The sequence below is a fragment of the Cervus canadensis genome, chromosome 8 (assembly GCF_019320065.1).
Source record: "Cervus canadensis isolate Bull #8, Minnesota chromosome 8, ASM1932006v1, whole genome shotgun sequence".
Lineage (NCBI taxonomy): Eukaryota > Metazoa > Chordata > Mammalia > Artiodactyla > Cervidae > Cervus > Cervus canadensis.
The window spans coordinates 43673540-43698384 of record NC_057393.1 but is presented as its reverse complement, the minus strand read 5'-3'; the positions used below and the strand labels follow the sequence as shown (position 1 = coordinate 43698384).

Genomic DNA, 24845 nt, shown 5'->3' with positions numbered 1-24845 from the left:
AATAACTTCAGAAGGCAGAGCCAGATAAAAAATAATAGAACTGTGTAGTGGAATGGGACTTTAGAAATCACCTCATTCACATCAATCTCCTCCCTCCCCAGTTGATGGATGAAGAAGATGAAACTCAGAGGAGAACAAATGAGTTTTACCACATTCTGCCTCTGGAGCGACTCAGTCTTGTCACCCTGAAGTCAGTACTTTACTGGTGGGTCCCTGACCTCATTATCTAATCAAACGATATAATCGAAATCCAAGCTCACCACATAGTGCTGCTTCTCTTAAATTTTCATCTGTCTCTAACTTCCATCCAAAGACAAACTTCAAAGTATTTGTCTGAAAGAGAGATGACCCAAAGTAAATAAAATTGGTCAGCTATGTACAAGTGAGGTCACATCCACATTCAAACACATACATTCAAAAAAAAAAAAAAAATCCCGAAAGCCAAACAGAGATTTAAGTTAGCAAAATTTGTGTTCAAATTAAACTAACAGGGCAATTTTCTCAGAGTTTTAATCATTTCCTTACTGACCATAGAGCTGATCAACATGCAAAAAGAGCTGTATATTAAGGAGTTTCTCTTAGCCCTAAATTGCCTGCCAAAAAAAAAAAACAAAAGCAATCTGCACTTTGGCAGGTTGTTTTGCAAAATTATTATAACTGAAAATTTAAACCCGCATATTATGTATAATAACCTAATGGTCAACTTCCCATTTGATAAAATTTAAAGCTGATTGTAAATAAGCATCTGTTATTATTTATATATTTAAGAAAATCCAGTTTTTCCTGTATAATTCTGCTATTTAATTAGACCAGAAATGCACCAGATTCTATCCAATTCATTTTTAGACTTTTACTTTAGAGTTTAACTTGGTTAAATTTTGTTTGTTTGCTTGTTTTCACCTGAAGTGACTTCTTTCTTATTTAAACTTTAAGTGGTTGGTCAGGAAGAACTATTTACTTTCCAAAGAGGCCACATACCATAGTCCATAGTTAGACAAGGGGCTCCACAGTTAGTTGGTATACTGCAAATTGTGTTTATTTTTTAACTATTAGTCATATTAGTGCAGCCATGAAACTAAACGATGCTTGCTCCTTAAAAGGAAAGCTATAAAAACCTAGACAGCATATTAAAAAGCAGAGACATCACTTTGCCGGCAAAGATCTGTGCAGTCAAATCTATGGTTATTCCAGTAGTCATGTACTGGTGTGAGAGTTGGACCATAAAGAAAGCTGAGCACAGAATAATTGATGCTTTCAAATTTTGATGCTGGATAAGACCCTTGAGAGTCCCTTGGACTGCAAGGAGATCAAACCAGTTAATCCTAAAGGAAATCAACCCTGAATATTCATTGGAAGGATTGATGCTGAAGCTGAAGCTCCAATACTTTGTCCACCTGATATGAAGAGCCAACTCATTGGAAAAGACCCTGATTCTGGGAAAGATTGAAGGAAGGAGAAGAGGCAACAGAAGATGAGATGGTTGGATGGCATCATCTACATAGTGGACATGAGTTTGAGCAATCTCTGGGAGATAGTGAAGGACATTGAACCCTGCTATGCTGCTGTCCACAGGGTCACAAAGAGCCTGACATGACTTAGTGACTGAACAACAAGTCATGTGGGGCTTCCCTGATAGCTCAGTAGGTAAAGAATCTGCCTGCAATGCAGGAGACCCCAGTTTGATTCCTGGGTTGGGAAGATCCACTGGAGAAGGAATAGGCTACCCACTCCAGTATTCTTGGGCTTTCCTTGTGGCTCAGCTGGTAAAGAATCCGCCTGCAATGTGGAAAACCTGGGTCTGATCCCTGGGTTGGGAAGGGTTGGGAAGATCCCCTGGAGAAGGGAAAGGCTACCCACTCTAGTATTCTGGCCTGGAGAATTCCATGGACTGTATAGTCTATGGGGTCGCAAAGAGTCAGACACAACTGAGTGACTTTCACTTTCACAACAAGTCATGTGACCTTGGAAGAATTATTACTCTCTCTGCTTCTTAATTTCCTCATTTGTAAAATGAGGCTTCTGTTGAAATTTTACATGAAATAATATTTGAGAAGAACCTAAATCCTTAATAAATATAAATCATTATTATTATTTACATTGAAAGCTTTTGTATCAAAACATCAATCATTTTATGGAAAGCAGAATTTCCCAGTTATATAGGATATTATACTATAGTACTGTAAGTTTGTTTTTCTGAAACCTATACAACTGTTTTCTACAATAGCCTGCTTATGATTCCCTACCCTTATAAATGAAGCATTGACATGTATAATTAAAACTTTTAAATCAATAGTTGTATAATGAACACACTGTTTATTTTGCTGATTTCTACATATACTTTCTTAATTGTCTTTCTTATTGTTCAAAGTAGCTGTCATGGTGGGAACACCCAATTCTGATATCACCTACTTCTGCACATGCCACTCACAGTGCCTGACCCTCTAATAGCTTTTGATATGGCTGAGGTCCTTGGGCTTCAATATGATCTAGAGCAATCTGAACCTTTCATCCAAATATTACTAGGTGATATATATCAATTACATCTTCCACATAAATTCAAAGTTACATAAACTGCAAGAGCATATAAGAATAGACATAAAAGTTTTTTTAATATAAAAATAGCTAGGCCATTTTTCTTTCCACTCTACATTTTAGCCTGGGTACACACACACTTTCTCAGATACAGCATTCCACCTGAAAATGTAGCAAAAACTGATCTCTCTTTCAACTATTTCTTTTAAGGCATGAGAAATTGTAACACCTTTAAGAAATAAAATCTATTATAATCACTTATTCCCCCATGTTCCTGTTAGGACTGCAGCCATATGTTTTAAAACTTCCACCAGCAAAGCTAGAACAGTGATTTCAGGTAGGTCAGCTTCAATCCAAATAGAATAAATGCCATCTCTCTGGTAGAATTATGTTGAAGGAGGGTTTCTTTCACCTGAACCTGATATTATATCTAAAATTCCAATGCTCAGAGCTCCACATTTTTTAATTTCTAGATAAAGTCATTTCAAATTCCTGGGCCTCTTTAACTAGTAACATGTGATATCATTCACAGTCATTATGTTTTTAGTGGGGCTGAGTATAAAAAGGTATTTTATAATCATTAGAGCAAGATGAGAAGGAATAGTATAAAGTCAAAATTTGAGAGACAACTTTTTGCCAAGGTCAAAGTAGGGCATACAGAGTTTTATTCAGAATGAGCAATTTTAGGGGCACCCTAAATGGTATATACCTGGGATCTAGAATGCATGTGTGGAGGAGCTTCCAGAAAGAGCCAATTTAAAAAATAAAGCAAGCAGTGGTCACAGGCTCATCTTGCTAACTAAACCATTTTGCTTTTCTGTGTAATCAGTATAATCTGTGTAATTCTGAAAAACACACAGCAGTGATATATGAGTCCTACCTTTCCCACATGTTTATGGTCACATAAGTAGACTCTGAGCACTGAAGCACAAGTGTAAAGACAGAATCATTTTTATTGTAAAATAATATTTTATAGCTCTATACACCCTGTAAAGCAAAGCTTTAAAAAGCAGCATTATGTTTTCGGTAAGGGATATTTCAATTGTCTCTCGACGTGTTTAAGATTTAGAGGGTGCCAATAAATGTCAGTTTTCAGGATCTAGGAAGACATATTTACCAAAGACTTCAGAAAGCTATAAGTTTTAAGGACTTAACACCTGTGAGTTTCATTTCAGAGGAAAAATACATTTTTTTGATATGATGAAGTGCTTCAAGGTCTCAGGTATATATCACTATGGAAAACACTGTCAGGTTCACTTTTAATGGGTAATTTTAGCTTAATTATCTTCATCTCCTTGTCACCACTCCCTGGTAGCTCTTGTAAAGAATATGCCTGCAATGCAGGAGACCCTGGTTCGATTCCTGGGTCAGGAAGATCCGCTGGAGAAGGGATAGGCTACCCACTCCAGCATTATTGGGTTTCCCTGGTGGCTCAGACAGTAAAGAATCTGCCTGCAATGTGGGAGATCTCGGTCCGATCCCTAGTTTGGGAAGATCCCCTGGAGGAGGGCATGGCAATCAACATCAGTATTCTTTCCTGGAGAACCCCCCAGACAGAGGAGCCTAGTGGGCTACAGCCCATGGGGTAGCAGAGAGTCAGACATGGCTAAGTGACTAAGAATAAGAACTCCACTAAAATCTGCATCACTCCACTAGAATCACAAGTGATTTAGGACTTGAGTTCTAGAGGGCTCAGTTGAAACAGATTACAAAAAACAACTTGAGAAATATTATAGCAAATTTAAAAGAACAAAAAGAAAGAATATTCCATACACAGGCTAAATTACTGGTGATTTTTCATACATGTATTTCATTAAAGAAATATGAACATTATACTTGTCTCTTATTTCCACAAAAGGAAAAATATTTAAAATAAATGAAATAATGTTAATTTACTTACATGAAAACCTAGTTTTGAGTTTTAGAATTACAAGTTTATCTAAATGAGAATGCTGAAATGATATTACACCAAAACAAGAGGATTCAAAACAGTTTATCAAATGACATTTCCCCGCTATTTAAAAATAAATATCTTCAGTATTCCTATTTGTAGTAGAAAGTATTGTCATTTCAAACATTTCCAAATGAGTTTCCAAAAAGATAATCATTCATTACTCTTTGACTATACCAAAGGTTCTTTTTATCTGGTTCATTTATTCAGACATTAAACTCTCTTCCTTGATGAGTCAACCAGGTATTTCTTTCTCTCTCTCTTTTTATTCACCTTTTGCTTTCTAATTGGAGAATGACTTAACTGAAAAATGGAGGAACTATTTGATTTTAACTGAAAATGACTATTTCTTTCCTTCTCTCAAGAGTCATTTATTTTAAACTTTGAATATGAAACATTTATCTTAAAAAGTTCCAGCTGAATGGACTAATCTCTGCTCTGGGAAAGAATGTTTCTTTTCAGTGAGAATATCTAGATAGATAGGAAATTACCCCAGAGAAAGAATATTTTCTACCTCAAAGTCAAAATTCTCCCCAATACAATAACCACAATTAACCATAATTGTGACCATGTTTTCCCAGTTGAAAAATTGTCATTCCAGAGTTTTAATTTCTCCTTCCATCTTCCTGGTCTATCATTTTGAATAACAATTTGAATTGGGTATTGAGATATAATGAATTCATCAGAATTCTAGAGCAACCATTTAAAACAAGCTACCAGTTTCCCAACTTTAGAGCATTTCAGTAGCTTCTCTTGGAGCAAAATCCCAATTCCTCCTTAGGAAAGAGGAAAAGATTTTATGTGACCTGGGTGCAGCTTACTTCTATAGTCTCAAATCATTATGTGCACATGCTAAGTTGCTTCAGTTGTGTCCCACCCTGCAACCCTATCGACCTAGCCTGCCAGGTTCCTTCTGTCCATGGGGTTCTCGGGCAAGAACACTGGAGTGAGTTGCCATGCTCTCCTCCAGGAGATCTTCCTGACCTGGAGATCAAACCCACATCTCTTACGTCTCCTGCACTGGCAACCAGGTGCTTTACACCAACCAGCACCACCTGGGAAGCCCAAATCATTATGTTTTCTCCTTAACTCACGTACTCCAGCAACTTGACCTGATTTTATCCTTCAAACATGCCAAACTCATTTCTTCCTTAGAAGCTTCGAGTTTCTTGTTCCCCAACAGACTTTGTATAGTTGACTCTTGCACTGTGGCAGTCTCAATTCAAATGCTATATCCTTTAAGGAAGCCTTCTCTCTCTTCTTATCTAAAGTGTTAACTTTATGTTAGTTACTCTGTAATTTTTCCCTTATGGACCCATAAAGAATCTTAAATTATCTTGCTTTTTATTTACTTTGCCTGTTCATTTTGTCTTTCTCAACATGAACATGATCTACTTGGCGACAGGGTTGAGATATAATACTTAATTTTATTGTTCATTTGTGAATCTGCTGAGCCAGGAATACTGCCTGGCATATGAAATGCCTTCAATAAGTATTTGTTAAGTGAATGATGGAATGTGTGAGGGAATGAACAAAAGTCATGTCCCAGACTGGAATCAATTCCAAAACCTATTGCTTACAAGTTGTATCTGTACACACCAGTTCTAGATCTAAATAAATGAGAATTCATTTCATACCCCCCCACTAATGAATAAAGTATAAACTGAATATTGCAATCATTGATTCTAAAACACTACTGGAACTCAAGATTAAAAATAAAAACTTTGCCAACCCCCTCTTTCATCAGGAGATCCACACTATGAATTGCCCTTACTAGTTCTCAAGTACATAATGAGCAAAAAAGTTATTTACAAAATTACTTTCATTATTATCTCCTATTGAGTTGGCCAAAAAGTTCATTCAGGTTTTTCCATAACTTCTTACTATCTTCTCTCTGTCTCTCCCTTTGTCTCTCTTTCTCTCTCAGTCCTTGCTATAATTGCCAAAATTCAGTGCTTTCTTTTTAGTTCTCACACTGTTAATTTCTAAATTTTTGTCATCAGTGACAAAATTCATGAAATATAGTATTGAAAACTATGGAAGAAATAGCCTCATGTGGTTACCTTGTGGTAGATAGCATTTTTAGGTGAGCCTAAATCAAGTGTTTAGACCATCCCCCTCCCCCCTAAATTTGATTGCTTTCCATTTTTAAAATCAGGCTTCCACACAGGACTCTACTTTAAGAAATGGAAAGTTGACTCTACTCTACTTTACTATAAAGAAATGGAATAACCAAGCTCCTTTTCCAAGGGAAAGTGTGAACACACACACAGAGAAGCCTTCCAATGTAGAATAATAATCACTTCCTCACTCAAGTCTATGCTTCTTCCCATATCATTGCCATTAAATTATTAATATAAATTCATAGAAGCAATATGCCAAAACCCAAACAAACTTGCCCCTTTCAAGGCAAGATGATCTTGTTTTACTTTATAGCTCCTAGCTTTTCAAACTAATTGAATACTGTATAGATGTGCCTGTTGCAACCTAAACTATAAATAACCCCCTTCACTCTAACTCTTTTCATGATATTTCTTTTCCTATGAATTATTGTCAAAACAAGATTCAAAGAGAAAATGAGTTTATGTAGTTGAAGAGAAAAATCAACCACAGTCTGCATCATTTTTAAGGTCTGATTATTACTTTGGGATGGTCAAAGCTTAGGTATTTCGCCTAGAATTGCTCATATTTGAAAGACTTTGATAGTCTAAACCAGTGACATAACAAGTGGGAGGATAAAAGAAGACAGAATCTTTTCGAATTAAAAAAAAATGTTTCAAGGAATAAATAAGATTTAAAAAGCAGTACAGGGTCTTAAACTACCTAGTAAATAGTTTAGTTCAACAAATATTGTGGCCTGATCAAGTAATTTATAAAACTATGTCTCAGTTTACCATCTATCAAAAGAGTATTACATCCTGTTTCAAATGCAATGGCATTTATAGAAATAATGGAACAAAACAGAAATAAATAGAACTGTTTAATGGGAGTACTTTTTGAAGTCTTGACCTATAAATTAAAGAAATATAAACAGTATAAATCCTTACTACTATGGGTTTCAGTTTTCCCACCTACGATCCCTTCTTATTCTAGTGCCACTTCTCTGACATGAAAATATAAACCTTTTACAAATTATTGCTCTAACTAGGTCAAGCACTGTTCCTGTTCACACACAAGTACCCTTTTAGGAGAAATGACCTCTCAAAGCCTTTACTGACACTGAGGTGTGGGATAGGAAGCCATTTAAAACCGCATGACTCACTGAGCCACAGTTTCTTTTTTTTTTACTTTCTTTTTTTTTTAAATGTATATATTTATTTTAAATGGAGAACAATCACAGTGAGCCACAACTTTTTAAACCATAGCTGGTCAGCAGCTGCAGCCTGGTGTAGTAACAAATTCCTTCTCTTAGTCATACATTCTGGAGATAAACAATGAATTTTCAATTAAGAGTAGGATAGGAAAAGGAATCACTATGCTTCTGATCAAACACAAATGCAACATGCCTACGAGTATGCTAAGTTGCTTTGGTCTTGTCCAACTCTTTGCGGCCCTATGGACTATAGTCCACCAGGCTCCTCTCCATGGGGTTTTTCAGACTAGAATACTGGAGTCAGTTGCCCATTTCCTCCTCCAGGGGATCTTCCCCACCCAGGGATTGAACCTGCATTTCCTGTATCTCCTGTGTCTCTTGAACTGCAGGCAGCTTCATTACCCACTGAGCCATCAAGGAAGCCAACACACATAAGGCTCTAGAATAATCTAGAAAAGTGCTGTTCTGCAAAGAGAGAGAAATAACATTGTTCTAAAGACCTTGTTTAACCCAAGAAATATTAAAGGAGGACATACTGCTTCTCCCTCTGGTCTTGTGACTTGCTTTTACCCATAGAATTTACAGAATTGAACAACCCTGCATAGTTACTTCAATTATCTTTATCCCAGTTAAACATATTTTTCACCATTTCCTTAATATTTGTTGATCTTATAATTCGGCACTTGTGAGTTCTTCTCATATTTAAAATGATTAAAAAAATCAATGACAAAAATAGCATTTAACTTACTATAAATTTTTTCCTAATGTATAATTTGAAAGTCTGGATTTGGTTAAAACTAATTTACATAATGCCAAAACTGAAACAAAATAGGTTTCATGAACAACAGTTTTTAGAAAATGCTGATCTCTAACAAAAAGGAAACGACTAATCAATTTTTGTGCTATCAATTGTCATTGCCTTGTTCTTGCAAATGTTTCAGAGAAATATACCACAAAAGAGAACATAAGCAGAAACAAAATGCAATAAACAATAAAAAATTCAGTTAATAAAATGATAAATATTAAAATGAATAATCAGTCTTAGTAGAGTCAAATAATTAGAAAATTGATATACAAATACTTGAAAAATGAAAATAAGTCCACAGATTTCTAACAGAGCATAAAGGACAGCATTTGAACAAAACAGAGGCAGAATTGCAGAATTGCATATTTTTTAAAGATATCATGATAATTATGAAGAAGAAAATCAAAAGTAACCTCAAAAAAGAACATAAAAATCCTGAAAACTTGGCTATCTGATGTGCACTTCAAATTTTATTATTTTCTACCATTATTCTGGATAATATGAAGTTTTGTTGATATTATCCCCTTGCAAATTATTTTTTATTATTTCTAATTATTACCCAGTTATTATCATATTACTGGCCATAGATGCACACACACAAAAAAACAAAAAACACATGTTTAGAGGTTCTTTGAATTCAAGGCCTTCCAGAGCTGAGTTTCTTTTTGACCAGAGCTCCCCAATATAATGTTCAATGTATGGAGTATCAGGGCATTATCTAAAACAAATACTTCAGCTACTTCCAAAAGGCTTTGGTCTAATTTCAACATAAACAGGTACATGTCAACATTTTTCAAGGATTTGGATGTTGGATTCAATGTTTAGCTTACTGAATAAGGAGAAAATGCTTACCATACAATCATTCCTGTGCAACAAACTGGTCCCATATCTGATCATCATTTTGAATCTCAGGGGAGTTTACTTCAACCTACACATAATTTTTTCTTCTCCAAATGATCTACTTCTTCATCCCAATGCTAATATCATCTGCAGAGAATTGACCCTAAGGAGAGTTTAGTAAGCAACATTTCCTGAACCTTTATAAGCCTTCCTTTTACAGAACCATATACATGTGCATCACGAAGTGCTTTAGATCCTTTATGACATGACTAGAGCAGTTTGGGATTTCCAAGTGACTTTTCTCTCAACATTTCTCTCAACACTAGTCAGAAACAGTGAGCTCTTGGCTTCTTTCTTTGTCCCCTACAGACTATTCTCAACACTGTAGCCATAGTTAACCCCAACATCTAACCAGAGTTTTCAGTTCTGCTGAAACCCTACGGTAGCTCCTATCTATCTCACTATACAAGCAAAGTCCATACTTATAAGACTGTCTTACCACTGATTATTTTTCTAATGTCGTCCCTTATCATTACTCCACTCTAGCTCTTAACTCTGCAGTGCTCACTTAAGATACTAGACAGGCCACTCCCACTTTAAAGTCCTTATGGTTTGCTCACTCATTTCCTTGACCTTTTTCACCTTCACTTTTTCTGTCACCTTATCAGGTTTTCCTGTTCAGGCACTTGTTGCCAGGGTACTTTCTGCTCCTGAGTCCCTGAAAAAGGAAGTCTTATCTACTATTGATAAAGATAAAAGATGGTATAACCACTTTAGAAGAGAGTTTGGCAGTTTCCTACCAAACTAAATGTATCTTTAACACTTGATCCAGCAATCTCACTCCTTGATGTTTACGCGAATGAGCTAAAAATTCATGTCTATACAAAAACCTGTTCATGGTTGTTTATAGCACTTTATTCATAACTGAAAAAACTTGGATACAGCCAAGATTTTCTTTACTAGGGAAAGAGATAAACTATGGTGAATCCAGACAATGAAATAGCATTCAAAACCAAAAAGAAATGAGCTCTCAAGTGATAAACAGGCATGGATGAACATTAAATTCATATTTATAAGTGAAAGAAGGCTATCAGAGAAAACTACACACTGTATAATTTGAATTATACGACATCCTGGAAGAGAGAAAACTATGGTGATGCTAAAAAGATCAGTAGTTGTCAGGTGTGAAATAGAAGGGGATGGGAATAAACCAAATATAGGGGAATTTGGGGGAAGTGAAGTTACTCTGTATGGTATTAAAATAACAGATATATGTCATTATGCTTTTGTCCAAACTCATAGAATGTACAGTACCAAGAGAGAACACTAGGGTAAACTATAGACTTTAGGTGATTATGATGCAGCAATGTAGGTGCAACTTTGATTTTAAAAAAATGCCTTTCTGGTGAATGATGTTGGTAATAGGGGAGTCTATACATGTGTGAGGAAAGGAAAGTGAAAGTGAAAGTCACTCAGTCATGTCCAGCTCTTTGTGACCCCATGGACTATACCATCCATGGAATTCTCCAGGCCAGAATACTGGAGTGGGTAGCCTTTGTCTTCTACAGGGGATCTTCCCAACCCAGGGATTGAACCCAGGTCTCCCAAATTGCAGGCAGATTCTATACCAGCTGAGCCACAGGGAAGTGAAGAATACTGGAGTGGGTGAGCATGGAGCATATGATAAATTTCTGTACCAGTCTTTCAGTTTTGTTGTAAACCTAAAACTTTTCTAAAAACTGTCTTAAAAATATATTACTCCAACACTAGGAGACAATTTGGATGACAAGAAGATGTACATCAGGAATAATGTTTTCACTGAAATTCTGCACAGTGACCAGAGAATGAGTGGGAATGTATTAAGTAGCACAGGAAAAAACAGCAGACAAAGTGCCTTAAGAAAAAGAGCAGAGGAAAAGTCCATTTTCAGGTACAATGGAGATGTTTCAGTTGCCCCCTTGAACTTGGGTGGAAGAATTTGAGGATGATAGTTCTACCTATTTTTACCTGTAGCAGCTAAGCATCAGCAATACAATTTTATCACTGCTAATGCAACCCTATTGTACTGAGCAGCAAGGTACCAAATCAAAGGAATTGAAGCTCAAGGCAATGCAACGACTGAGAAAGCAGATAGAAAAAGTACTGAAGACAAATCTGACCTCGGAGCTTTGTTCAGAATCATTTGTTTAGTTTATTCATTTCCTGTGGCTGTTGTAACAAATTACCACACATTTGGTGGCTTAAAACGGCAGAGATTTATTTACTCATAAATCTGGAGGCCGGAGGTCTGAAATCAGAATAACCAGGCCAAAATCAAAGTGTGAGCAAAGCTGTGCTCTTTCCAAACGCTTCAACAGTCATTTGGTCTTCCAACTACTGGTGGCTGCTGGCAAGCTTGGCTTCTGGTGGAATCACTCCATTCTCTGCTTTTGTGGTCAGATAGGGTTTTCCTCTTCTCTGTGCCAAATTTTCCTCTCCTTTCTTCTTACAATGATACTTGTGATTGCATTTTGGGCCCACCCAGATAGTATCCAAACTAATCTCCCCATCTCAAGATCTTTAAAATACCTGCAAGCATCTCAAAGTCCCTTTTTCTTTTCTCCCTCCATATAAAGTAACATTCACAGGTTCCAGGGATTAGGTCCTGTAAATTTTGAGGAGTGCAGCATTATTCAGCCACCACATTTCCCTACTAATTATATGTCAGTTCAAACCATAGATATAAGGCCCTATGCCAGACAATAGAGACTTTTACCACCATCAATTAAATCTACCATAGCAGAATGAGAAGCAGAAAGTTTTGCCTGACGGCTAAATCTGTAAATATAATACACTTACTGTGAGTTCTTCTCACAAATCTGTTTAGTTATAACCTCTAGTTCTCTATACTATTTATACAATATAAAATACAGCTGTTATCACAAGATTATTTGATATACCTTATGATTTACTTCTGTAATTAAACAATTTTCTCATCTTTTGAGGAAAAAAATAATGTAAACAGCAGAACCCTCTGTTGCACCCAATGTTAACATGTATACCTAGATGGCTTTTACACTTCTCAGCATTTCCAGAACAGTTGTCAATAATATAAGAAAATCTAATTCCTTTTATGCATTTAGTAAAACAGAATTTGGAAAAAACAACCCAACAATTTGACATATGTATTTTGATCTCATGATCATATCTGTAACTCAGAGGCACTCTATGGGAAATGGAAAACTAAAGAGAGGGTAAGACACAAAGGAATTTAGAGTAAATAAATGAAAGATATCTAAAGGATTACAGAGTTGTGAAGTACTTATGAGTCAGAATATCACTACAGACCTTTCAGAATTTTTATTAAATTATAAGTCAATAATGTTAGTAATTGCATGTCACAAATTTGGTAACTTAGATTAAATGGAGAAATTACCAGAAAGACACAAACTATCATAATTGACTCAAGAACAAAGAAAAATATGAAGACATCTATCATAAAGAAATTGTAAAAGAACTATAAAAATTTTAAACTTCCCACAGAGAAACGCCCAAGCCCAAATGCCTTCATTGATGAATTCTACTAAATATTTAAAGAATTAATACCAACTCTTTAAATTGTTTCAAAAAATAGAGGAAAAGTGGGTTCTTCCTGGCCCATATTTGAGGCTATTGTTACACTGATACCAAAAGCAGAGACCCATGTCATGAGAAGAAAACTACAGACCAATATCTCTATGGACAAAGACAAAACATATCTTCAACAAAATACTACCAAACTAAACCTTCAGTTCAGTTCAGTTCAGTCACTCAGTCATGTCTGACTCTTTGCAACACCAAGGACTGCAGCATGCCAGGCCTCCCTGTCCATCACCAACTCCCAGAGTTTACTCAAACTCATGTCCATTGAGTCGGTGATGCCATTCAACCATCTCATCCTTTGTTGTCTCCTTCTGCTCCCACCTTAAATCTTTCCCAGCATCGTGGTCTTTTCAAATGAGTCAGTTCTTCTCATCAGGTGGCCAATGTATTGGAGTTTCAGCTTCAGCATCAGTCCTTCCAATGAATATTCAGGACTGATTTCCTTTAGGATGGACTGATTGGATCTCCTTGCAGTCCAAGGGACTCTCAAGAGTCTTATCCAACACCACAGTTCAAAAGCATCAATTCTTCGGCGCTCAGCTTTCTTTTTTTTTTTTCCCCAATTATTTTTATTAGTTGGAGGCTAATTACTTTACAATACTGTAGTGTTTTTTGCCATACATTGACATGAATCGGCCATGGATTTACATGTGTTCCCCATCCTGAACCCCCCTCCCACCTCCCTCCCCATCCCATCCCTCTGGGTCATCCCAGTGCACCAGCCCCGAGCACTTGTCTCACGCATCCAACCTGGACTGGCGATCGTTTCACACTTGATGATATACATGTTTCGATGCTGTTCTCTCAGATCATCCCACCCTCGCCTTCTCCCACAGAGTCCAAAAGTCTGTTATGTACATCTGTGTCTCTTTTTCTGTCTTGCATATAGGGTTATCGTTACCATCTTTTTAAATTCCATATATATGCGTTAGTATACTGTATTGGTGTTTATCTTTCTGGCTTACTTCACTCTGTACAATGGGCTCCAGTTTTATCTATCTCATTAGAACTCAGCTTTCTTTATAGGCCAACTCTCACATGCATACATGACTACTGGAAAAACCACAGCCTTGACTAGATGGACCTTTGTTGGCAAAGTAATATCTCTGCTTTTTAATATGCTGTCTAGTTGGTCATAAGTTTCCTTCCAAGGAGTAAGCGTCTTTTAATTGATGGCTGTCGTCACCAATGCAGTGCTTTTGGAGACCCCAAAAATAAAGTCTGCTGCTGTTTCCACTGCTTCCCCATCTATTTGCCATGAAGTAATGGGACCGGATGCCATCATCTTGGTTTTCTGAATGTTGAGCTTTAAGCCAACTTTTTCACTCTCCTCTTTCACTTTCACCATGAGGCTCTTTAGTTCTTCTTCACTTTCTGCCAAAAGGGTGGGGGTGGTGTCATCTGCATATCTGAGGTTATTGATATTTCTCTCAGCAATCTTGATTCTAGCTGTGCTTCCTCCAGCCCAGCGTTTCTCATGATGTACTCTGCATATAAGTTAAATCAGCAGGGTGACAATATACCTTGTCGTACTCCTTTTCCTATTTGGAACCAGTCTGTTGTTCCATGTCCAGTTCTAACTGTTGCTTCCTGACCTGCATACAGATTTCTCAAGAGGCAGGTCAGGTGGTCTGGTATTCCCATCTCTTTCAGAATTTTCCACAGTTTATTGTGATCCACACAGTCAAAGGCTTTGGCATAGTCAATAAAGCAGAAATAGGTGTTTTTATGGAACACTTGGGTTTTTTTTATGATCCAATGGATGTTGGCAATTTGATCTCTGGTTCCTCTGCCTTTTCTAAATCCAGCTTGACTATATGGAAGTTTGTGGTTTACGAATTGTGGAAGCCTGGCTTGGAGAATTTTGAGCATTACTTTACTAGCGTGTGAGATGAGTGCAATTGTGCAGTAGTTTGAGCATTCTTTGGCATTGCCTTTCTTTGGAACTGGAATGAAAACTGATTTTTTCCAGTCCTACGGCCACTGCTGAGTTTTCCAAATTTTCTGGCACATTGAGTGTAGCACTTTCACAGCATCATCTTTTAGGATTTGAAATAGCTCAAGTGGAATTCCATCACCTCCACTAGCTTTGTTCATAGTGATGCTTTCTAAGGCCCATTTGACTTCACATTCCTTGATGTATGGCTCTAGGTGAGTGATCACTCCATCGTGATTATCTGGTTCATGAAGAACCTAGTAACATATTAAAAACATTATGCATAAGGTAGATTAATGATACAAAAATCCACTACTATAATAGATCAATAGAATAAATGACAAAAAGCATGAATGATCATTTCATTATGTGAAAAAAAAAAAATACTTGACAATAACCCAATACCTCTTTTTGATAAAAACACTCAACAAGTAACAGAAGAGACCAGCCTCAACTTAAGAAAAAGCATCTATGAAAATTCCATGGATATAACACTTAATAGTGAGAAAGATTTCAGATTTCCCCCATGGTCAGAGACAAGGGAATGCTCATTCTTGACATTGTTATGCAACACTGCATGGGTGGTTATTTTCAGGACACTTAGGCCAAAAAAGGAAAGAAAAAGAAAGAAAAGCTACCTTGATCAGAAATTAGGAAGTAAATTATCTCTATTCACAGGAGACATGACCCTGTACACAGAAAATCCTTAGGAATGCATAAGTAACTACTAGAACTAATAACAATCCATATAGTCAAAGCCAAGATACAAAATAATTTGTATTTTCATACTATCAACGAACAACACAAAAATGAAATTAAGAAAATAATTCTATTTACAATAGCATCAAGAATAACAAAATACTTAAGAATGACTTTAACAAATGAAAACTTATATACTATGAAAATTTTAAAATATCATTGTGAGAACATAAAGAATAACTAAACAAGTAGAAAGATCTAAGATGGAGATATTCTCCAAACTGATCTATAGATTAAATGTAATTCCCATGAAAATCCCAGTTTGAAACTGCCTTTTGTTTTTTGCAGAAATTGGCAAGCTGATCATAAAATTCATACGGAAATGCAAGTGACACTGAGGAGCCAAAATTGTCCTGAATAAAGGTACAAAATTGGAGGACACACACTTCTCAATTTCAAAATTTACTATCAAACTACAGTACCCAAGACAATGTGGGATGAGCATAAAGTAAAATATATAGACCAATAGAATAGAATTCAGTCAGGTCGTCCCTAATGGTCTAATGGTTAAGAATCTGCTTATGCAGCAAATGTGAGTTCAGTGCCTGGTCTGGGAAGATTCCACATTCCATGGTGCAACTAAGCCTGAACACCACAGCTGCTCAACCCACAAGCCAACTACTAAAGCCCACATGCCCAAGAGCTAGTGCTCTGCAACAAGAGAAGCCTCTGCAATGAGAATCCTGCACACCACAACTAAAGAGAAAGCCTGCATGCAGCAACAAAGGCCCAGAGCAGCCAAAATATACAAATAAAATTCTGAAATAAAGAGAGTTCAGAAGTTAATCCTCACATTTATGGCTAATTGTTTTTAAAATTTTTAAATCTTGCTTTTCAACAGGAAAATTCAATGGAGGGTGGGGAAGTCTTGAAAAAATGGTGCTGTGACAGCTTAGTATCCACAAGCAAAAGAATGAATCTGGAACCCACCCTCAAATCATACATATTTCAAAATGGACCAAGGACCTAAATGTAAAAGCTAAAACAATAAAACTTTTAGAAGAAATATTAAGTGTAAACTTTCAGGACGTTGGAATAGGGGTTGGTTTCTTAAATATAAAATATCAAAAGCACGAACTACAGAAGAAATATAGACAAAAAAAAAAAAATAGATGACTTCATCAAAGTTTGAACTTTTGTGCTTCAAAGGATACCATAAAGAAACTAAAAGACAATACACAAAATGGGACAAAATATTTGTAAAATTTACATCTGAAAAAATATGTGTGCAGAGTATATAAAAAACTACATTCAGACTGCTCATACTATATACTATAGAATACTACCTATAAATAATGACCATTATGGTCAAGCAGATGAATTCAATGTAACATTGACATTTTAGTCTATACATTTACTTAAAAATTGTAGATTATATAATTTTCTATAAAAATTTTATGGTTAATATGTTAACCTCATTTTCCTTTATGCCAAGTTGCTTCAGTCGTGTCTGACTCTTTGCAACCCAGTGGACTATAGCCCACCAGGCTCCTCTGCCATGGGATTCTCCAGGCAAGAATACTGAAGAGGGTGGCCATGTCCTCCTCCAGGGGATTTTCCCAACCTAGGGAATGAAGCCACATCTCTTGTCCCCTGCATTTGCAGGCAAGTTCTTTACCACAAGCTCCACCATTCCTCAATTATTTCCCTTACAAGCAATTTGCATAACTGTTATCCTTAAATGTTTCAGTATCACTTGGAAAAGTAAATAAAATTGAAAATTATAAATTTTTTAACTAAAAGATACAGGATCATTGGTGCAAATTATAAAAACAATTGTTTTTCTCCATCTCTAGCCTTAAAGACATTAAAAATTTGTATAAACATTCATTGATATTGTCTCTCTTAGTCCAGGGAAAATTTTCTGGCAAGTATGATTGAGCTCTCTTTATATAATTTATTTCATAGGTGCAAAACATCTAAAAAATGATATTATTATTAAACCATTTCAGCAATTTTCCCCCAAAAGTTTTAATAGCAACTTGTGGAAATACAGAGATTTTTTTTGAAGTATCTTTTTGGTGAGGAGTATGGGGTTCAAGGGAAGGAGAAATAAGGTTATATTTTATGTCAAAAAGTGAATATTAAGACTATATGTGTGCAATTGACACATATGGTGTAATTGACACGGGATTCTTCGAAATTCATTTCAGGCAGAATTTGCTTTCTGAAAAGCTCTTTTATAAAATGCTTATGATCCAAAGCATTAGCCCAAAGTCTTCACAAAGACAGTATCCTTGTGAGTTCAAAATAAAGTTTGACTTCCATCTGACTTTTCAGAGCAAGCATTATAATAGAGTAAATCTCCAGTTAACATGGTTTCTACCATTTATTTGGAAAAGGATTCTGTTTTAAAATATCCTCAAGAAGATTCTCCTTACTGGTCAGCAGCAAATAGACCTTAGCAGGGCTATTGTAGAACTGCATCAGTGTTTTGTCAGGCTCATTACACAAAAACACTAGGAATAATAGTTGTAAGTAAAATACTACCTAATCCTCAGAGGCTTTAATGAGAGGGGTGGACTCATGGACCAAGAAAGGAACACTTCCCTTTCAATTGGCAGCATCTTTGCCCATCCCAGTATGGATCCCTGATGGGTCAGCTTTAAGGCTTCTGATCTATTCAGAAAAGAACATTTTTTAAAAAAGAATCACATCAGCTTAATTTGCATAAAAGAGGTTACACTGAGAGCAAAATTCACTGATCTCATAAATAGACACTGATAAGTTCAAAAGAGCTTAGTATCCTTGAATTTGAATCTAGGGAGAATAGCTCACTTTAATGTTAGTAATTTTCAAGGTGTTTTATCTAGTAGCTTATGAGATGAGCTTGCTCTGGGATTCTAGATAATCCTGTTCCCTTGTAAATGCCCTTGGAGATGTATGTGGGTTGACTGCAGAATTACTTCTGGCATGAAGAAGGGTACAGCAGGCTTTGGAAGTTATTTATTTCACTGCTACAACATTCCTAGACAGAGTGCCTGGCAGAGGTTTTATACTCACAATGGTGAATGTGGGATTGACTACAATGTACTTGAATATTTATGGTTGAGAGGTATTATTTCTTTTTTCTAATTTTGAGTATCATTGCAGATATTCAGTTTTCCCTAGAGACTGTCACTAGATTATCATTTAAATTACCCACTGAATCACACACAGGAAAGCAATGACTAATGTTATTTTTAAACCATTTAGCATAATTCCTTATATCATTTTCACTTTACTTGAATGCGGGAACATTAAAATTGTAATAAAAATAACTTTAGATAGAAGCAAGTTTATTCAAAAAACTATATAGGAAAAACCTCTGACTTTCATCTGACCTTGTTTGTGTGTGTGTGTGTGTGTGTGTGTGTGTTGTTAGTCACTCAGTCATATCTGACTCTTTGCAACCGCATGGACTGGAGGCCCAACAGGTTCTTCTGTCTATTGAATTCTTCAGACAAGAATAGTGAAGATTCCCTTCCCCCAGAGGGTCTTCCCTTGACTCAGGAATCAAACCTGAGTCTCCTGCAATATTTCCAATAAAAGTTTTTGTTTTTTTTTAATTTTCAAGAATCAATTACTATAACAAGTGTCATATCTTATGTACTATGAGAGTCACACAGTAGCATAAGATACAAAAGCTTTATAACGTAGCTGATGGAAAAACTACCTATACATACAGAGGAAAATGGTCATTCAGACCAAAATCGTGTCTGACTCTGCAACCCCATGGACCACAGTTTGCCAGGCTTCCCTGTCCATCACTATCTCCTGATTTTGCTCAAATTCATGTCCGCTGAGTTGGTGATCCTATCTAACCATCTTAATCTCTGTTGCCTCCTTTTTGCCTTCAATCTTTCCTAGCATCAGGGTCTTTTCCAATGAGGAGGCTCTTTGCATAAGGTGGCCAAAGTATTAGAGCTTCAGCATCAGTTCTTCCTTGAATATTCAGGGTTGATTTCCTTTGGAAGTGACTGGCTTGATCTCCTTGCAGTCCAACGGACTCTCAAGAGTCTTCCAAACCACAATTCAAAGGAACCAATTCTTTGGCCTTCAGCCTTCTTTATGGTCAACTCTCACATTCATACATGACTACTGGAAAAACCATAGCTGTGACTATGTACACCTTTGTCAGCAAAGTAATGTCTCTACTTTTTAATATGCTATATCATATTTCTTGTCATAGTTTTTCTTCCAAGGAGCAAGCATCTTTTAATTTCATGGCTGCAGTCACTATCCACAGTGATTTTGGAGCCAGAGAAAAGAAAATCTGTCCCGGTTCCAATTTCCTCCTCCTATCTGTCATGAAGTGAAGGGACTGGACTTCATGATGTTAGTTGTTCTCAATGCTGAGTTTCAAGCCAGCTTTTTCACTCCTCTTTCACCCTTATCAAGAGATTCTTTAGTTCCTCTTCATTTTCTGCCATTAGAATGGTATCATCTGCATATCTGAGGTTGTTGTACTGCAAGTACTGAATTTCAGACTCTTTTGTTGATTACAAAGGCTATTCTCACTATTTCTTCTAAGGGACTCTTGCCCACAGTACGTAGATATAATGGTCATTTGAATTAAATTCACCCATTCCCATCCATTTTAATTCACTGATTCTTAAGATGTCAATGTTCACTCGCCGTCATCTGGTTGACCACGTCCAATTCACCTTGATTCATGGACCTACTATTACAGGTTCCTATGTAATATTGTTCTTTATAGTATTGGATTTTATTTTCACCACCAGACACATCAACAACTGAGTGCCATTTCTGCTTTGGCCCAGCACTTCATTCTTTCTGGAGCTATTAGTAATTGCCCTCCACTCTTCCTCTGTAGTCTATTGGACACTTTCCAACCTTCTCTTTTGGTGTCATATCTTTTTGCCTTTTCATAATATTCATAGTGTCCTTGTGGCTAGAATACTGGAGTAGTTTTCCATTTCCTCCTCCAGTGGACCACATTTTGTCAGAACTCTTCACTATAACCCTTCTGTCTTGGGTGGCCCCGAACAGCATAGATCATAGCTTCATTGATTTACACAAGCTCCTTTGCCACAAAAAGGCTGTGATCCATGAGATTCCATACCTGTGAGACTCCAAATAGAGCTTTAACCCAGTTGAGCCAGGATGTACTCAGACTTCTGATCAACAGGTTTATAAGGTGATAGACCTATGCTATCTTAAGCTGCTAAACTTGTGGCAATTTATTACAACAGCAACAGAAAATTAATACAATCAATTTAATATTGAGCAAATTAAAATAAAACTAAACAGAGATGAATAAATATAAAATTTTGCAAAATGTATAAAATAAAGAATATTTGAAAATAAAGTTTCAAATCTGAAGCATTTTTATGGATGAATGACCTCCATCTTTATAAGTGAGACTTGGGTTCTTCCTTGTATTATATTCTCTTAAAATTTCTCTCTTATACACTGCCTCAATGATAGGATTTCAATAAATTCACTCAAAAGATAAAGGAAAAGTTCCTAATGGCTCTTACCTTAGGACATCACTTGTTCCATAGCATAGGATTTGCTATTTATTCATTTCATTTACGTTCAGTGTTTTATATCATACCTATTATTAGCATAAATCTTGAAATTTGTTTTCAGGTGCATCACTAAACTAATAACCTTTAACACTTACAAAACATACATAGTAATTCTTAAAATTTCAGATACCTTGCTTCTACTTTAATGCTCTTCAGCTGAGCCATGCTAAGTTTACTGCTGCTAAGATATTTCCTTGTTATTTAGTCACTAAGTCATGTCTGATTCTTTGTGACCGCATAGACTGCAGCCCACCATGATCCCCTGTCCATGGGATTTCTCAGGCAGCAATATTAGAGTGGGTAGCCATTTCCTTCCCTAGGGGATCCTCATGACTCAGGGATCAAACCTATGTCTCCTGCATTAACAGGCAAATTCTTTACTGCTGAACCTCCAGGCAAGCCCAGAGATATTTCCGTACTAACACACAATTGATATGTTCCTCAATATCATCTAATTAGCACATTATTAATAATGAAAATCATAGTCTGTTAGGAGTGTAAGTGAAAGGTCTTTGATTCAATCTTTCTAACTCCAACCTAGCTACATTTGGACTGGGTAAATGTGTGACTTGTGATGTTCTAGGCTCCCTACCATAGTCACCGTGATATACAGAATAATGCTTCCCAGAGATTTTCATACATAATCCCTGGAAACTAAATATTGTATGTTATACACAAGATAGAATTAAGTTTTCAGATGGAATTATGGTTGCTAATCAGATGACCATAATATAAGGAAATTATCCTGGGTTATTTGGAAGGCAGACTTAAAGATCCTGGGGTTCTTTAAATATGGAAGATGGACGCAAAAGAGTAAGGTACAAAGAGAGATCTGAAGATGCTATGATGCTAGCTTTAAAATACAAAAATATATAATAAATCAAGGAATGCAGGTGGCCTCTAGAAACTGGAAAACGGAAGAATATGAATTTTCTCTAGGTTCTTCCGGAAGAATGTAGTCCCTCTGATGCTCTAATATAAAGCCAGTGAGACCCATGTCATACTTCTGAACTTCAGAACTGTAAGATAATAAATTTGTGTTTTCCTACTCACCATTGAGTTTGTGGTGATTTATTGCAGCAATAATAAGAAACTAATTCAGCCAATATTGACATAAAGAACACTGAAGAAAATCCACATGTCCTAGAAGTACCAGGGTGTCATTGTCTGTTCTAGAAAGGGCCATCCTTATATGAGTTTATTAAATCCAGATTTTCCTCCATACTCTTGTTCCAAAAAGAAACAATGTGCATGGTTGGCATTACCAGAACTACAGCAGACGACCATCATTACAAATGATTATTTGCAAGAAAAAAACATGATTATCACATCTTCTCCAAACAGGATTCTCTGATCTAACTGCCAACTGATGGATTCCAGTGGTCTTTATTCTTAATTGGCTTCTGCATACAAGAAGGTAAACTAACAGCAAACTCAGTCCCACTCCATCAATCCTCTTCAATGTCAGCCTGTAATTTTTAGTGCTCCTCTTTCTCTTGAAATTCTATAAGAGCTCAAAAATAATTGGAAGCACTCCATAAATTTTTCCTTTGACCATACTGATTGATCTCAGTTCAACTTCTTCAAACATCCCTAGGTATTCTATTATCAGCAATTTTCAAAAGACTTCTTTTTCTGATCAAAATGATACTTTTTAAATGAACCTGAAGTTTCTAGATAAAGAATCTGAGCTGTTTTTTTCAATAGGAGAGCCTACTCTTCAAATACATGACAATCATTAGATACGCCTTCAAATTACGTGCTTATTACCCTTAACAGTTTTGCAGTCGGCACTTAGTCAAGAGATTCTCCTTAGAATCAAGGAATGTAAGCTCTGACAGAGACTAGCAAAGCCTTGGGCAGCTGGGAAGTTCATTTATCTTTCTCTTCCATTTTCCCTCAAATTGAGTTCATAATTTCTGCCAGGAGTGGTGTGAGAGTTAATTGAGTGTTAAAATAAAGAACTGCTGGAGTAACCTTTGGAACACTGTGACATGTAACCACTAACTTTCAATTCAGCTCTTCATTTTTTAACCATCTTCCCTGAGTAAAACTTCATATATCAATTACATAACTATGTTAATATCTATACTCATATATTAATGTCTTGAACTAAATTGAGATACAGTTCTATACATTATTTTCCTGCAGAAAAAATTTAAACAAAATTTCTCTTTATAATTTGATGCATTCAAAATGCTTTTTCTATGTATACCAACTCTTAGAACAACATAAAATAAACCAATCAACTAAATAAATACAACCTCACCAGCTACTTTTCTGCCAAAAACCTCAGAATATGAAAATAATCACATTAATTCAAAAATTAGTAATTATAATAAATCTAAGGTTTGTTTTATCCTCCTCCAGGGTATTGTTTTCTTTAATCATCTTTTTCAAAAAGTTATTAAGGTATAAATTGCATATAATAAAATGCATCTATTTAAATGTTTAGTTTAATAAGCTATAAAATATATATATATACACCCATGTAACCAAAACAAAATCAAGTTATAGAATATTTCTATAACTTAAAAATCCCCTCACGCCCTTTTGCAGTAAATTACTCCCATCAGGTAATCCACTAGACTCTTTCCTTTTTATGTTTGCTTTTATTTTTCAGGAAGTTATATAACTAAATCATTCAGTATGTAATTTTAGTGTTTGGATTCCTCACTCAGCATCTTTTAGAGACTCATTCATGTTGTTGAATGGACAAGTTGTGTGTAACTTTTTGTTTCTCAGTAGTATCATATTGTATAGATATATTTTCTTTATTCTTTCATCTGTTGTTGGACATTTGAGGTGTCTCCAGTTTCTGGCTAATAGGAATAAAGTTGCTAAGAAAATTCCTGTACAAATGCTTTCATGGACATAAGATTTTAATTCTCTTGATAAATACTTAGAAGTGTCATTGCTAGGTTGTAGATTAAGTGTACATTTAACTTGGTCAGATACTACTACTGTTTTCCAAAGGATATCACTTTACATTCTCAATAGCTGTGCATGAACATTCCAGTGGCTTTATATTCTGGCCAATACTTGATATTGTCAATCTTTTAAATTAGAGCTGTTCAAATGAATGTGTGTAGCATTTAATTGTGATTTTATTTTGAATGCCTCAGTGATTTTTCATGTGCTTTTCTGCCATTCATATGTGTTTTTCTATGAAGTGACTATTTAAATATTTTGCCTATGTTTTTAGTAGGATTTTTGACATCTTATTGTTGTTTTGATAGATATTTATACATTCTAGATGCATTCTTTTTTCATACATCTATTATATTTTTTCTAATCTGTGGCTTGAAAGTGAAAAGTGAAAGACACTTTTTGTGATCCCAAGGATTATACAGTCTACGGAATTGTACAGGCCATAATAGTAGAGTGGGTAGCCCTTCCCTTCTCCAGGGGGTCTTCCCAACCCAGGGATCGAACCCAGGTCTCCCACATTGCAGGCTGATTCTTTACCAGCTGAGCCACAAGGGAAGCCCAAGAATACTGGAGTTGGTAGCCTATCCCTTCCCCAGCAGATCTTCCCGACCCAGGAATTGAAC

At 36.0% G+C, this 24845-nt stretch overlaps 1 long non-coding RNA gene across 1 annotated transcript in view; it reads right to left on the bottom strand.

Moving 5' to 3' along the window:
* Window positions 1-272: 272 nt before the first annotated feature.
* LOC122446190 overlaps window positions 273-24845 on the bottom strand; it is a 162663-nt gene continuing 138090 nt past the window's right edge. Inside the window, exon 3 of the long non-coding RNA XR_006270807.1 lies at window positions 273-333. This is a non-coding gene — a long non-coding RNA (uncharacterized LOC122446190). The remainder of the gene's footprint in view (window positions 334-24845) is intronic.